The sequence below is a fragment of the Podarcis liolepis genome (genome assembly GCF_965112155.1).
Source record: "Podarcis liolepis genome assembly, chromosome: 4".
Lineage (NCBI taxonomy): Eukaryota > Metazoa > Chordata > Lepidosauria > Squamata > Lacertidae > Podarcis > Podarcis liolepis.
Window position 1 is genome coordinate 39,469,021 of NC_139558.1, and position 15,461 is coordinate 39,484,481.

Sequence of the window (15,461 nt, forward strand, 5' to 3'; positions counted from 1 at the left end):
CTAGTGGCTAAACATTTGTCAGACATTGCACCAGAATGACCAAAGGTACTTCTAGATATGCTCTGTACATAAATGGCAAAGCATTATTCCTACTATAATTTCATTAATATCCCACCTTCATTAAAATATATACAAGAAATAAATTTTAAAGGATACTGCACGCAATATAGCACATCTTAAAAATGAACTATAACAATAAAGCAACCGGTTTTGACAAAAGCTGTTAAAATGAATAGCAATAGATACATAATGAGAGTCCTGAAAACGTCTGTCTAAATAAAATGATTTTTTTCTGCCCGCCTAAAATCAGACAGCAAGAAGAGCCAAGAAATATTTCTACAGAAGCTATGCAAGGTTCCTGGATGCCACAACAGAAGAGGCTCTTTCCTGGCTACTTACTTGCATTCCATAAGACCTAGTGGTACCCAAAGGAGTGCCCTTGTAGGGTAACTGAAGTCCCACACAGGTGCCTATGGAGGAATGCAATTGCTAGGATATTCTGGTCCCGAACTATTTCTGGTTTTAAAAGTGTGAGAGCAAGCACACTAACCTGAGCCTAGAAGAAAACTAGTAATTGGTGAAGCTGAGAAAGCACTGGTGTTATATGGCCTGAACAGGCAGCTTCCATCATTACCATCCCAGCTGTGTGCTAATTCAGCTGAAGCTTCCAGACAATTTTCAGAGGCAGCTCCACACAAGGCCCATTGCATCAAACTAAGACTAAGTCTGGGTTTTCTTTCAGGACAGGATACATTTTGAGTATAAGATGATTCGTAAAAAAAAATCAGCTTGTGGCCACTGCCATTATAACTGAGCATCCAGGTCTTGGAAGTTAAGAAACCCCCATTTCCATCCTTGTTTCTTCAGGAGGAGTGCAGAAAAAGGCTGAATACCTCATTCAGAATCATCACAACCCTCAACCAACATTTGATTAGAGGTTTCTACAATTAAGCAGTATACAAATTCGGTTAAATATATGCAATGCTTGTCTTGTCTGAATTACACTTCAGCTTGTTCACCAATCCAAAGCCACCAGCAGACTCCATTGCAACTACACACAATCCTGTGGACAGGGATGCTTGGAGTTGTAGTCCAATAACATCTAGAGAACCACAGGTTTTCTACCATTGTTGTACTGAGACAAAGGGGTATACATAACACTGTCAGCGCAACACACCCAATTTTTGCCACTCCACCCTAGCTACTGCAGCCTTCTGTGCCATGTTCTAGAGCAGGGGTCAGCAACCTTTTTCAGCCGTGGGCCGGTCCACCATCCCTCAGACCATGTGGTGGGCAGGACTATTTTTTGGGGGGGGGGGCGCGAATGAACAGATTCCCATGCTCCACAAATAACCTAGAGATGCATTTTAAATAAAAGGACACATTCTACTCATGGAAAAACACACTGATTCCCAGACCGTCCGCAGGCCGGATTTAGAAGGCGATTGGGCCACATCTGGCCCCTGGGCCTTAGGTTGCCTACCCCTGTTCTAGAGGCTTCCCAACCCTCAGAAGTTTTGAGGATATCACCTTCCACAAATAAAACTGCTTTCCACTAACCCAAAGACATCATTGGATACAACCACAAGTGATTGTGGCATGCTGTGAGGTCATGCTCTCAAAGGTATCATTTCCCATTCAATCATATTTTCAGTAATTAAAAAAAATGTTTTCCATGGATTTTTTGTGTGTTGTTTCCTGTGAAGCCAAGATCCTTAAGATGTTGAAGATCCTCGATTCCAGGTAAATATGTCTATGCTGGCTCCCAGTTAGTGTAACAAAGAATGATTTATCAACATTTCTCTTTAGCCATTAATAGAAATTGGATTGTTTAATATGGGTTTGGATTGTTTTATTGTATTTGGTGTCAGTTTCATTGGAAAGGTATTTGCACTGTTGTGCACTGCCACGGAATCATTGATGAAGGATTGTATAGAAATGCCTTACATAAATAAAACATTTTACATTAATCATTTTGGAGCACAATAAAAACCAACCCAGAAACGCATGAAGTACATTTACAGTTAGGAAACTTCTAGTTCTCAGGTTCCAGATTTTTTACTGCAGACAAATTCCATTGTAATAAATGGCATTGTACAAACATAAAGAGGTTGAAATCAGAAACACATTACTGAGCATAGTTATTATATTTGGTGGTCAGCAATCCATCAGCTTTGCGTGTAATCCCAATATTACTTTCATATATTGCCCTAGACAAAAGTTTCATTTATTTTATTTGTGCAATGCCTATGAGTGCACATCAATTGGAGGGGGGGGGCATTGACATAAAAGATAGCCAGTCACAATTTCATTTCAATTCCGAAGACAACTAAGTCATACCGCTCCTCTGCAGAAACTCTTAAAAGAAAATACATTAATTCATTCATTCTGAATTGCAGCAGTTTGTTAATGCTAGATAGATAGATAGATATTTATGAGTGTGACTTAGATTAATAAATACATTTAAATTGCTCTTGCCCTTTATTTGAATTTTTATTTTAAACTCCACAGATATCATGAAGCTCCCAGTTCTATTGCCTAGTTATTATATAGGCATTCATAGATAGAAAAATACTTAGTGGTAAGAAAGGGAACATTGTGACAACGCTAATACTACCAACTGCTGAACAGATACTACTTTTCAGGAATATTAACACTGTATTTTCTTTTCTCAGCACTTCATGGAATCAAAGCCTACAATACAGGTAATGTGGTTCTTCGAGGCTTATAATTAAATCTTAGAGAGAAAGAAAAACTGTATCACACTATTAAAAGCTCTGCACCTGTTTTGGAAGTTTTTTGTATGCCACTTGGTGCTCTAGAATACGGCTGTTTCAAAAGAAAACAGTTTACGAATCCCTTTCACTCACAACTCTCCAGACACATCAGTCAGTCTACTGTGATGAAATAGTTGCTACTTGTTTTTTCTGCATGCAAGTACTAGGAAATGCTGTGCAGCAGAAAAAGGACACCAATGCGTGTTCTCCAAGACTGGGATTTTTACTTTTCTCCAGATTTAAGGAAAATTCCCTTGGAATTCCAAACCGAAAGATGCAATGTGCAAACCATTGTTTTTGTCCGGCAATTTCACATCTTCTCCTCCTCCCCTCCCCCCTCCCTTCAGATTCCACATCTAAGATAAGAAAGTTTGTTGTCTCTTTGGAAAAGAAAGTGCAGCATAATTAGAAGCGCATGGGGTGTCGGATAAGCCAGAACAACTGATTGCCCACACAGCTGGTGCTGAGCACAACCACTATAAACTGTCTGGAGATATTTATAACACACACACAAGCCATTTTAGGAGGCTTTTTATTTTTTTAAAAAAATAAAAAATCACAGCTGTAAAGAACTAGACAATCTGATATTTACCTCCTCTACTTTGAAAACAAAGATACTACACAAAGCTCAAATATCTTACCTCTTCCTCCATTATTCTTTTGTGTCAGTTGATTCTATTTTCCAGAAGTTCTGCTGTAAAAACTTGATAGGGGTTCTTGTGTGTGTGTTCCTGGTCTGTGTTGTTTCTCTTAGGACCAGCTGAACGGTTTTGTAGTCGGTTTGATTCAGGAAGCTGTGCTCTGTCCAGCCTACCAATCACTCCCACTTTGCAGGGTGTGGGCTGCCTGCTTACTTGTCTCTCTAGGCAGCTTAAACACCAGTCGGGCTGATTTAAGTCTAACAGGTTTCCTTATATACATAACTGTAAATTGCATTCCTGGAAGAAGACAGAGAAGAATAGGTAACTTAAAACTATTTTCAGTTAACTCAAGAAATGCCAAATGAGTTAATAAAATGCAATTTGCTTGGAAGCCACTACAAAATGGGTAAAACTTTGAAAGCGTGCCTTAGGGTGATGCATATTACTGCATTACATTAAACATTAGAGTAGACCCACTGAAATCAAGCAAGTCCATTGATTTCAATGGGTCTCCTTGATGAGTAAAACTACTATTGATTACCTACAGAAATTAAACAAATGTGCCTCTTTCAATAAATAGTTTTCAGTTAGTAGGGGAGATGACATTCTGAGAAAAAGCAGCCACTATAAAAAAAAGAATGCTCTTATAAAAAAAACTTCAAAACTAATTTTCTTTTGGGTTATGTGTAATTAAACACCCTTGTAAGTGTTAAGACCACACCCTGCACCACCTTCCCCCACTCCAATCCTTCCTCTGCTATTTTGCCCCCCCCCCCATTTTTAAACCTTGCTTTTTTAACTTACAGCCAACCAGCAGTCTGGCGTATGAACTGCAGCTACAATGTGTCGGTTTCAGCACATTGTATTACACTGTGAAGCACCTCAATGTAAAACTTGGGCGAATTTCTGCAAAAACTGAAGTCCACCATGATGTGTAGAGAAATTGCCCAATCCATGTAGGAAGCTATTGTATGTGAATATGTCAGCAGATTAATATTTCACCAGATGTAGCATTCAACCATTTAAAGTGCCTTCCATGCGACTGCTGTAGTGCTTGGGTAGGCAAACTAAGGCCCTGGGGCCAGATCCGGGCCAATCGCCTTCTAAATCTGGCCTGCGGACAGTCTGGGAATCAGCGTGTTTTTACATGAGTAGAATGTGTCCTTTTATTTAAAATGCATCTCTGGGTTATTTGTGGGGCATAGGATTTTGTGTGTGTGTGTGTTTTCAAAATATAGTCCGGCCCTCCACAAGGTCCGAGGGACAGGGGACTGGCCCACTGCTGAAAAAGTTTGCTGTAGTGTGTGCCCTACTCTTTTCTTCCATCTACCCCTTCTCCTCCCCCCTTCCCCATGGATATTTGGGTGACTTAGATTAGTGAAAGATTGATTCAAGCCTTGCCTCAGGCAAGTCACTATCTACAGGCTTCAGTTGTCCATCTGCTCTGTAGGAGAGAACAACAATTGTACACTCAAAGGAAACAGAATAGTGGGTGAAATGCTGGCGATGAGAGAACAGCTGGAGGAGGTATGATGATGGGAACATCTGGGGGGGGTAAGTTGAGAGTGCCCAGAGGTCAGCCTCTCTTTCTACTGCAGCATTAGCCCAAGACTCAGGAGATGCACCAGTGACAGAGACAGGTTCTGACATGTGGTGACCTAAAAGGACCAGCGAAGCCTCTCTGTGCAAAAGTTCCTCTCTTACTGCCTTTGTTCCCTTTTCAAGTGGAAATATATCAAATCTCAATATCAACGCTTTATGATGTACTTCACCCAAACACTATCTTTAGTACAGTTTCATGGATGCTATACTTTGTTTTTTAACTTCATGCATTTTAACCTTTGTTTTTTAACTTCATGCATGCACACACAGTCTTCTCAGTGTTCGTTCCTCATTGTTGTTAATTAAATGACGGGTCCAGTCCTAAAACCACATACTTCACTCTGTCAGAAGTCCTTAGTTAGAAGGTTCACTGAGTTAAATTTCTTTATAACATCTATCACATACAATAAACAAGTTCTCCCAAATGGGCTGGAACGTCTCTCAGATAATGTCACATTCAGAGATTTTATTTCTGCCACATCCCACCATCAAACAAGAATGTGGGAAACCTTAACAAATTAGCCCGTAGACTCATTTATTTATAGAAGAAAAAAATCCCCAGTCTTTCTCTCTATGAACTGGAGCAGAAAGGAGTCTGATTTCAGGCCATCTACAACTAGCATTTTTAGCTGTAATACACACACACACACACACACACACACACACACAAATTGACTGCTTGTTTGATCAAGAAGGGTGGACGGCATTGTTTCTGCACTCATTAATGGTGATGGGCAGACCAGACACATCCTGTCGACAATGGGTACTTGGGAGAATTACTTGATCTCAGGTATCCAGCAGATGCCCTGGTTTAATTATTCTGAAGACAACCCAACCTGAATCAGATGCAGTATAGGCCCAGTTGTGTCCCCAATGATGTCATCTGAACTGCGAAATGGTCCAGTGCCTTCCCATCAAAGTTTAGAGCTCTTCATCACACACACACACACACACACCCTTTGCATTAGTTACCGGAGATGATGGGCATGTACAACATCCAATTGAACACCAGTGTACAAAGCCTTCTTTGTGTAATGGGAGCCTCCTCATTTCCCCACTTCTCATTACTTTCTGGAGGGAGGAACAATCCTTTCTGGTAATGCCAAGGCTGCAAAGTTCAATCCCCGTATGGGGAAGCTGCAGGAGGCTGGACTAGGTGATCCTCAGGTTCCCTTCCAACTCTGCAATTCTATGATTCCACGAGGTGGAGTTTGGGTATCCAGATCCATTTTGAGTATGTGGCCTTGCCAAAACAAGTCCAAATGAACATAGAACACAACTACTTTAGAATATGATCAAGAAAGTCTGAAACAATGCAGCTACTTAAGAACATGACTCATTCCCAAAATATAATATTGTTCTTGAATCTTCCCACCACACTTCCCATCCTCTCTTGCCGCACCAGTGTGGCACACCACACCCTATGAGAACCACTGAGTTAGTTGGACAAGGATACAATGGTTATTCATCTATGGCAAGAAAGAAAGAAAGAAAGAAAGAAAGAAAGAAAGAAAGAAAGAAAGAAAGAAAGAAAGAACAAATCAGGCCAATCTATCCTCAGGCAACCTGTGTCCACTGCTCATCCCATAGACTAAATCTCAATGTAAATTATCTGAACAGTACAAGTGATGTGCATAATACAGTTGCACAATTAAAGCCATCATAAAAACATTCTGTGACAGCATGCAAAGACAACATCTAATATCCAACATACCAATGCTATGTGAAAGACAGTGTTGTCTTGTAAGTCAAGCAATTAGGAGGATCAAGCAACACCAAGACAAGAAAACCAGTTGTTGCATGCATCATGCACATCAAATTTTATTGTTTGTCTTGTGATCAGAAGCAAAGCCGATCTCTACAATCCATAAAACAGTATTTCTGTTCTGTGTTGCCTTACTCTGTTATCATTAAATGGGCAAATAAAGCAATTTGTAACATAGGTGCCAACACCTTGGGACCCTGGGTGTCCGAGGACCCACAAAATTCCCTCACAAATTTCGGTGCCAGGCACCCACGGTCACGGGGCCAAGTTGACACTCCTGATTTGTAATAAGTTAGTTCTGAACAGTACGATCCCATAAAATACAGTAAATTGCCACTGTTTCTCATGCCTTTTCTTCAGCACCGTGTAATGGCGTGTGGGGTTCAGTTTTAGAAAGACTGCAAATAGGCAAGTCAACAACCTGCAGTTACAGGTCATAGAGCTTGCCCCCACTAGAATTATTTTTGTGGAGATGTGTGCTTGAGTTGCTGGTAATCTTAAGTATAAAGGACTATACTTGAGCTTGCCAATAAAAATGAAAGCACTACCGGTGGGAACTCAGTTCAAGAAATAGGGAACACTTCAGGCAGTCATATCAATTCCTACATAAAAGTTTCATTTCTAATCCCATTTTTTTAACACCTCTTTATTTCATGCACAAAAAAGTGAAGGATTAAATAAAATTACTTCCTTTTAATCAGAGTAGATTGGGCTTCATGACCTGAACAGGTTTATGCTTGTATGCAAACATTTTTACTGTCAGCACCATATGCCTCAGGCTTTGAGAACAGACAATACCCATGGAAAGTTGGGTAAGCTATCCTGAGAATATTTGAAGCAGAAACAAGGAAGGGTTAGTTTGATAGCATAACTGGCCTTAATAAGGCTAAGGGTACACACGCACCTCTTCCTTCCACTACACATTTTGCTTGAACAGTAGAGGAAAGCAGAAAGCAGATCTTCACCAGTAAAGGAAAATCTTATACCTCAGGAAATTTAGAAATCCAAGTGTATACATGTATACTTAACTATTCTAAAGCCTTAATCAGCAATAGGTTATATTGGAGTGAATTTGAAGAAGAACGAAGGTTAGCACCACTGATTAATTGTTTAAAGTGGACTATTAGCAGGCCCCATGGTCACTGCAATATCCTCTCCAGACACGTGTCTTCCTTTGGGAGATACAACTGGAGGTTTTGATTTGGACTCTAGGGGAGTTCCAGATACTGCTCCTATCCCCAACAACAACTGAATCATAAGGAACCTTCTTTGAAATCAGGTAGTACGAAGATCAGTGACCTTCAGAAACATAATCCAGAGCTGAATTTTAGTCTGTGTTTCCTATACTTTCAGCAGAGTATCCTGTTTAACTTTTGCCATGAAAAAAGAAGAATAAAAGACTGGTGATAGAACAAGCTATGATGTGTAATTATATGTTGTTCAAATGCTTCATGGTTTGTTCCCAAAGGATATTTGAGCTGCAATATTTTTTTTCTTGGTTTCCATGGGACGGACCTCAAATTCTAAAGAATCCTAGTCAAGATATATGTCATACTTGAGGCTTCTGATTATTTCCAGAAAGAGAAAAGGCAATTTCAACTTTTCAAGCACTGCAATCATATTTTCCATCAGAAGGGAAGATGGACTGTAAGGAATAGGAGTTGATTATTTGCGAAGTTAATAGTCCAGCATATTGTGTGGGGTGGAGTTTTAGTTTGTGAAAGGGCATGATATGGGATTTTGTTTGAAGCATTGGCCCTGAGTCTTCGTTTGGGTTTGAAATGGATTTCCAACCTAGCTAAACTGGCTGTGTTAGAATGATGCAAACCATCTTGAGCTATCCAAATATATTTCACCCAACTGACCACAGCCCAACCACTGTTTTGGTCACCTCCAGATTGGATTAGTGCACTGTGCTGCCCTTGAGACTGACCTGGAAGCTCCAGCCATTGCATAATGTGGCAGCTCAGTCGTTTGCTGGTATGAATGGAACCACTGTAATTCATTGCCTCCAGTACCCATCCTGCTCAGTCAATTCTGGAGGATACAATGGCCAAGTTTCAAAAAACTGCTGTAAGAGTATAGCAGGGTCACACTCATCAGTCCCTCTCCTGATACAGGTTACTAATCAGGGCAGCCAAGGCCAATTCAGTCAATCAGCGTCACCCACCATGACTTGCAGTTTGTACTACTGTACACTTACTCCAGGCCTTCCACTGTCTTTGTATACAATCCAGACTCAATGTTAGTTACTTGAATCTGAATCCTCATAAGGCTTTAGTAACAATAGTTGGCAGGTATAGATATATACTATCATTTAAACATTAAAAAGAGTTTGAATCGCAGCATGCTTGCATATGTGAACGTTTCTAGAGTAATTGCCTAAAGTAGGACTAAGTTGCAATCACTTGGATCAAGGACCCCTGAAGACCAAGTATGCTTCAAAAATCCTTGAGCATAAGAAAGCTGGTTTTCTGTCTCTGTATCCCACAATTATAAGGCAAGAGTTCCACCCACCACATGCTTCCATAGACACAGAGCTGGTCCATCTTTTTCTAAAAGAATACATTGGCTGGCTTCAGAAACCACTACTGGGTGGGGTGGATGTTGTCTTCCATTTGCCCAGGAATAGATGTCAGCTTTTTGGCTTGAAAACTTTCTCAGTATTTCCTCCAAGTATTTCTGCTTGAGGGCCTTCTAAATTCCACTTGGCCCAGTTTAGGGTTTGCTGTTTTGTGTCAATGCATCAGTGCAGTATACGTCAGCAGAGCAATGACTGAATGCAAAATGTTTCTCCCCATAGACTTAGTTCACAGCTACATTAAATACCCTCCCCTATTTCTTAGTTCATCAGCTTTTAAAACTATCTCTGTGACTTTCTTTCTCTCCTCTTGTCTCCCACATTTGTCCTACCAGTCCTAACTGCTGTCATCTATTTAACACATGACTTCAAAATTTACACCTAAAAATCATGTTGCTCTCTCTTCCAAAATGAGACATAAAACTTTATAGTTAGACTTGAGTCGCCTTGTGTGGTTACTGGATGAGCATTTGAAAACTCCTCTTTGATTAGCCTTTTCCTTCCCACATCTACCTCTGGCAAGTGAAGAAGGAAGTGGTGGTTGTGATCCTAGTAAACACCCACCCACAATGTCATTGGGCACGTGTGAATATACCTCCGGTTTATAACAAAATATTCTTCCATTCATGACATAGGTCTGTAGAATTTATTCCTTCTTCTCTTTGCTCAAGCCTATGTACATTTAATTAATTGTGATTTTTAAAAAAATAGAATTTAGGTGAATTATTTGCCCACCCTTTCCCCAATTCTCTCTCTCACACACACACATACACACTCATTGTATTGTGAATTCATATATGCACAATTTTTAAATTCTTATATAATCTGACAACCCAAGAAATTTGTAGCTTATACAACATGCCACATATGAGCCTACTAAAATCTGACTAAAAGACGGGGGGTGGGGAGAGGAAAGAATGTTAGTGGAAAGGAATGATATACATGCTTAATTTTCTGTGACATCTAAACAAGTGGATACAGAGCCGTGTGTGAATTTTACTTCTACATAGCACATTTTCTATTATTGAAAATGTATATTCTGATTTCCTTCCTTTTTCTCTCTCTTAAAAATAAACAGAGCACTTTTCCTTCCTGCAACTCTATTAAATTCCAAATACTTACCTCAACTCAGAACAATGAATGGAGAATTAAACAAAAGCATTAAGTGGGAAGGAAAGCAGTAAGAAAAGAAAGGCAGCTTTATAATTCAAGGAAAAGGAAAGTCTCGGGTTTCTTTCTTTGTTTTGAATGTGAGATTAATCACCTAAGGAATGAATGCATATATTTAATTAGGAATATCACATTGTTGATTACCACCACAGAAAACCCAAACACCCTGACCTAGATTCTTTACAATGTACATCAGCATGAGGCTGCTGACTTTAGTGGAGGAGGTATGCAGATTTAGAACTCTCTCTCTCTCTGTGTGTGTGTGTGTGTGTGTATCAGCCTTCCAGGTAAGTCAGCAAAGTTTTAAGTCTTTGCCATTATTGTTTATTGCAGCCTTGCAAAATTGAAAAGCTAATCTGCACTCTAATGTGACAAGAAGCCCTTATGGATTTCTGCACGCAATGCATTTCCTGACTTTTCTAAGCACAGCCACAGCATTGGCATGAGTTAGCCATGCAACAATCCTTAGCCCTGTGATTTCTTACTAAAAAAAAATGCACATAGTTTTCCCAGTTATGAAGCAAAATATGATTTCACTTATATGCTTTTATAATGGCTGTGTGGCAGAGAGAAGATTGACAGGTGTAGGTATTCTCTTCACCTTGTTGGAGCCACCGAAAACAAAGAGTGCCAAATCGTTCTTCCTGACAATGCACAGCACAGAGTAGAGGCATTTCTCAGGTTAGTTCACACAAACAATTTGTTTTCTTAATTTGATCACATATGTAAAGAATATGCTGAAACTAGAAACTACAACTAGTAATTTGGCCTGAAGCACCAGTCTCCTGAGGTTTTGTAGGTGTTCAAACCTTTGGATCAAAGAAATGGAATGGAGTAAAGAGGCAAAGGTGAGGGAAAATAGCAGACCCCACACACTCCTGCATTCACTTGTAGTAACAACTCTTGAGCAGCCTAAAATACGTCTCTGGATCATGGTCCCATGTGTGAACAAGAAAATCTAGTAGTTACTTCACTGGGTTGTTCGAATCAGCGGCGGAGCAAGCTGATTGGGCATCTGGGGTGGTGTGCATGCCCTGCACTCAGGGGTGGGGCCAGCCAGCCACGAGCTGGGTGAGCTGGGGCAGGATGCTCCATGGGGCCACCAAGGAGTCTGCCTGCCTCCTCCCACTCAGCCGCCCTACAGCTGAGGGGGAGGCAGCGGGTAGACTGTTTAGGCAGCACAGAGCCTGTGGGCGCCCAATCCACTGTGTCACTCCCAGGAGAGATGCGTGGCTCAGGCACACTGCAGGCCCCATGGCGAGTGCCTCCCCCCCCCAGTGGTGACAACCCGGGGCAGACCACCCCCACCGCACCCCCTTCCTCCGCCCCTGGTTGGAATGATGAAACTGCTTTGCACACTGGAAGGTAGTGAGGAAATTTATTGGGGGAGTTTATGTCCTCCTACCTGCTTAGGAAAGAAATAGCCTGGAGCTGAATAAAACAAGCACAAGGAACTGTCTCATCAGTAAGGATGCTACACTGCCTGGAAGCTGGTCTCTAGGGTTTCAGACAGGCAGGTATTCCCAGTCCTACCTGGAGATGCCAGGGATTGAACGTGGGACCTTCTGCTTGCAAAGCAGATATCCTACCCAGGGCCAGCCCAACAAATTATGGCACCTGAGGAAGACCCCAAAATGGCACACACACCCCTCGACCAGGAAAGAAAGGGAAGAAATATTGATATCAGGATCTGCTGCCCTTGTGCACCTTGTCTCATGAGTGGGCCTGCCTTGATCCTACCACTGAGGGCCTTCCCTCAATTTGAGTACTTTCTCTTTTTAGGCTATTTAGGACCTGAACCACATTTCTGGTATGGGTAGAACAGTATTTTGATTTTTCAGTCTGACACATATGACAAGCCAAGAAGCCACAGAATCAAGACATACAATGCTTGAAAGGCTTAGAAGGGAGCCTGCCACGAGGAGACATTTTGATGGCTGGGGAGACCTATCAGTGTCACTTGGGAGATGCCCTTTGCTGAGGTGAAAACAAACCATTAAAGAGGCACCACCACTTTAAAACTGCCTCCAAGGAAAGAATGCTATATATAGTGACAGGAGGGAGAGAAAGCAGGAGAATCGTCTTACACAGAGACCGGAAGAAAACAGTCTGTTCCACAGTGACCTTGGGAGTAGCTACACTTCACTAAAATTCTATTGAAGTGGATGAGAGTATTGTTTGGTGCCTACTCAGTGTCCCAATACAAGTTCCCAGGAGACTCCTGCAAGAACAAAATGATGCTTAGGGATGAACCATCATGGCAAGGATGACTTGCCATCTTATGTGGCCGGTCTAGTTTTAACAAAAGCACATAGTATAATGCAATCCGAATAAAGAGCCTGGAAAAGCTATATGTAAAGAAAAAGAAATCAAGTGGAATGAAATTGTTGTGAGCATGAGAATACATCAGTTGTGCCAAAACAGAGCTCATAGTAACCCAGCAGTGTCTCTTCAAAATTAATGTCCCTTCTGCATGATTTATTATATTGTCAAAAGCTGCCAATATACAAAAAGGAAAGGAAAGGGCCAGGACTGTGATCCAAAGTAGATTATAAATGCTATTTTAATCCATGAAAAGATTTGACCTATCAATCTCGTGCATAAAGAACAAATTAAATTTCTTGGAGAGCACAGCTTATTGCGCCTTGCAGTTCTGGAAATGAGGGGAAACAGCGCATGAGGGAAAGCTTGCTCATGAGGAACATTTAACTAGTACATGCTTGCAGATATTATATGAATTGCTAAAACAGTTTGTAATTAAACATACATACAAATAACTATCAACTGGCAAACTGCCTCTGACAGTTATGTTATACGGTAGAAGGTCTTATTATATATTTTGGACACCATCCTCCTCAATGTCTCAGATGATATGACGAAACCGATGGAAGGTGCAGAACAGATGGAGAGACTGTATGCCCAACAGGTGTATGAAAGGCTTAGTTCATTCAGGATTAATACAGTGGGGGGAGGGTGGAATGATACAAGCAGGGTAGTCTGTTGCAGCAAAAATGGGCTGAAGTCCACTTCTTAAATGTATGAAATGTTATCCTTAATTAGCAGACATGCATGTACAAACATGGTGGGGGATGGAGAGGAGTAAGGTCAGAAGGAAACTTTTTAAAAAAGTGATAACAACAACAACAACAACAACAACAACAACAACAACAACAACAACAATAATAAATTTTATTTATACCCCGACCTCCCCAGCCGAGACCTGGCTCAGGGAGGCTAACACCAAATATAAAAACAATTGATTGAAATACAGCTTTAAAAACAAGATTAAAATACAACATTAAAACATTTAAATGCAGCCTCATTTCAGTTATAGTGACAATTGACAAAGTAGTGTTTGTATTATTCCCAACATCCCTGTAACAGCAATTATGTATAATGAGATTAAAACCCATGGTCTAGAGGTCTACCTTGTATGCAATATTCTCCAAGTTGTTTTTTAATCCAAAAAAAGACTGCAAAGGATGCTCCATTTTCTAGACTTCATATGACTGCCTCATTAAAATTTCTTAATATGTTGTCAGCAATATGCTTGCAACACACAGCTCTACTTCTCTTTTGCACCTGCTGGTGTGGCAGTGGATGTTCTGTACCATTGTCTTGCCTTGGTAATGAACTGGTTGACAGCCAATAAACTGAAGCTTAACCCAGTTAAGACTGAAGCACTGCTAGTGGATGGTTCCCTAGACAGGGAGGTTGCCTGTTTTTGATTGGGTTGCACACCCTCTGAAGGAGTAGGTACACAGCTTGGAGTAACGTCTGGATACATTGCTGTATCCAGCAATTGCGCTTTTGAGGCTCAATTGACCTCAGTAGCACAGAGTGCCTTCCATCGTTTTGGGCTGGTGGCCCAGCTACACCACTGTCTGGACAGGGATAGCCTAACTTCTGTAATCTATGCTCTGGTAGCCTCTAGGTTAAATTACCACAACACGTTATACAAAGAGCTGCCTCTGAAACTTCTGGAAACTTCCGCTGGTGCAGAATTCAGGGGCTAGGTTGTTCACCAGGGCAAGACAGTTTGAACATCTAATGTAAATTCTTGCCTGACTGTACTGGCTGCCAATTAGTTTCCAGGCCCAACTCAAAGTGCAGTTTTTAACCTATAAAGCCTTGAACAGCTCAGGACCACAATATCTCAAGGACTGCATCTCTCCATACGGACCAACACGGACCCTGCAATCATCATCTGAGGACCTTCCTGAGACCATGAGAGTTTCGGGGGCGGGGTGAGAACACGAGAACTGGCCTTTTCTAGAGTGGCTCCCCAATTGTGGAACGCTCTCCCCAGGGAGGCTCACCTGACACCTTCATTACATATCTTTAGGTGCCAAACAAAACCATTCCTCTTCTCCCTTGGCAAATCAAACAATCTATGGCCTTTTAAACTGGGGTGGGTGGGTATTTTGTGTGTGTGTATGTTATTATGGTTTTATATATATATTGTAAACAGCCCTATGATTCTCAATGAAGGATAATGCTTTTGGGAAGGTAGGTCTTGCAGAAGCCTTGAAATTTGTCTGGTTAACTTTATGAAAAATTCTGTACCCTTGAGTTCAGTTTGATCCCCATCACCTGCAGCTCTAAGGGCCCAAGTCACTACACAGGAAGGTAATTACATTATTAGGAATCACGTCATGTGTTTTTAAAAATTAAATGCACAGCCTAGTGAGCCAATGTTATTAAAAGTTCAGCAATTTATTATCACAATCCCAGCCACAATCTGTGGAATGTCACCCCACCCCAGCAATTAACTTTTTTTTTTAAGAGAGGAGAACACCCAATGCTAATCATGTTATTAATACCACATATATTTAGACCCTTAAGCTTCATTTGCTGCTTTTGGCATCCCTTTCTTCTCTACCTCTTAGCTTTCCAAAGGCATCTAGATCATCAATCACTTCTGC

The 15,461-nt window shown here is 41.0% G+C and overlaps 1 protein-coding gene and 1 long non-coding RNA gene across 2 annotated transcripts in view; one reads left to right on the forward strand and one right to left on the reverse strand.

Moving 5' to 3' along the window:
• The window catches only part of MID1 (midline 1), a 261,929-nt gene that overhangs the window by 190,134 nt on the left and 56,334 nt on the right, over positions 1-15,461 (reverse strand). The window contains exon 3 of the mRNA XM_083501935.1: positions 3,419-3,715. The gene's annotated coding sequence lies outside the window, so the exon portion shown is untranslated. The remainder of the gene's footprint in view (positions 1-3,418; positions 3,716-15,461) is intronic.
• The window catches only part of LOC310706402, a 386,819-nt gene that overhangs the window by 75,770 nt on the left and 295,588 nt on the right, over positions 1-15,461 (forward strand). Inside the window, exon 2 of the long non-coding RNA XR_014525838.1 lies at positions 4,543-4,633. This is a non-coding gene — a long non-coding RNA (uncharacterized lncRNA). The remainder of the gene's footprint in view (positions 1-4,542; positions 4,634-15,461) is intronic.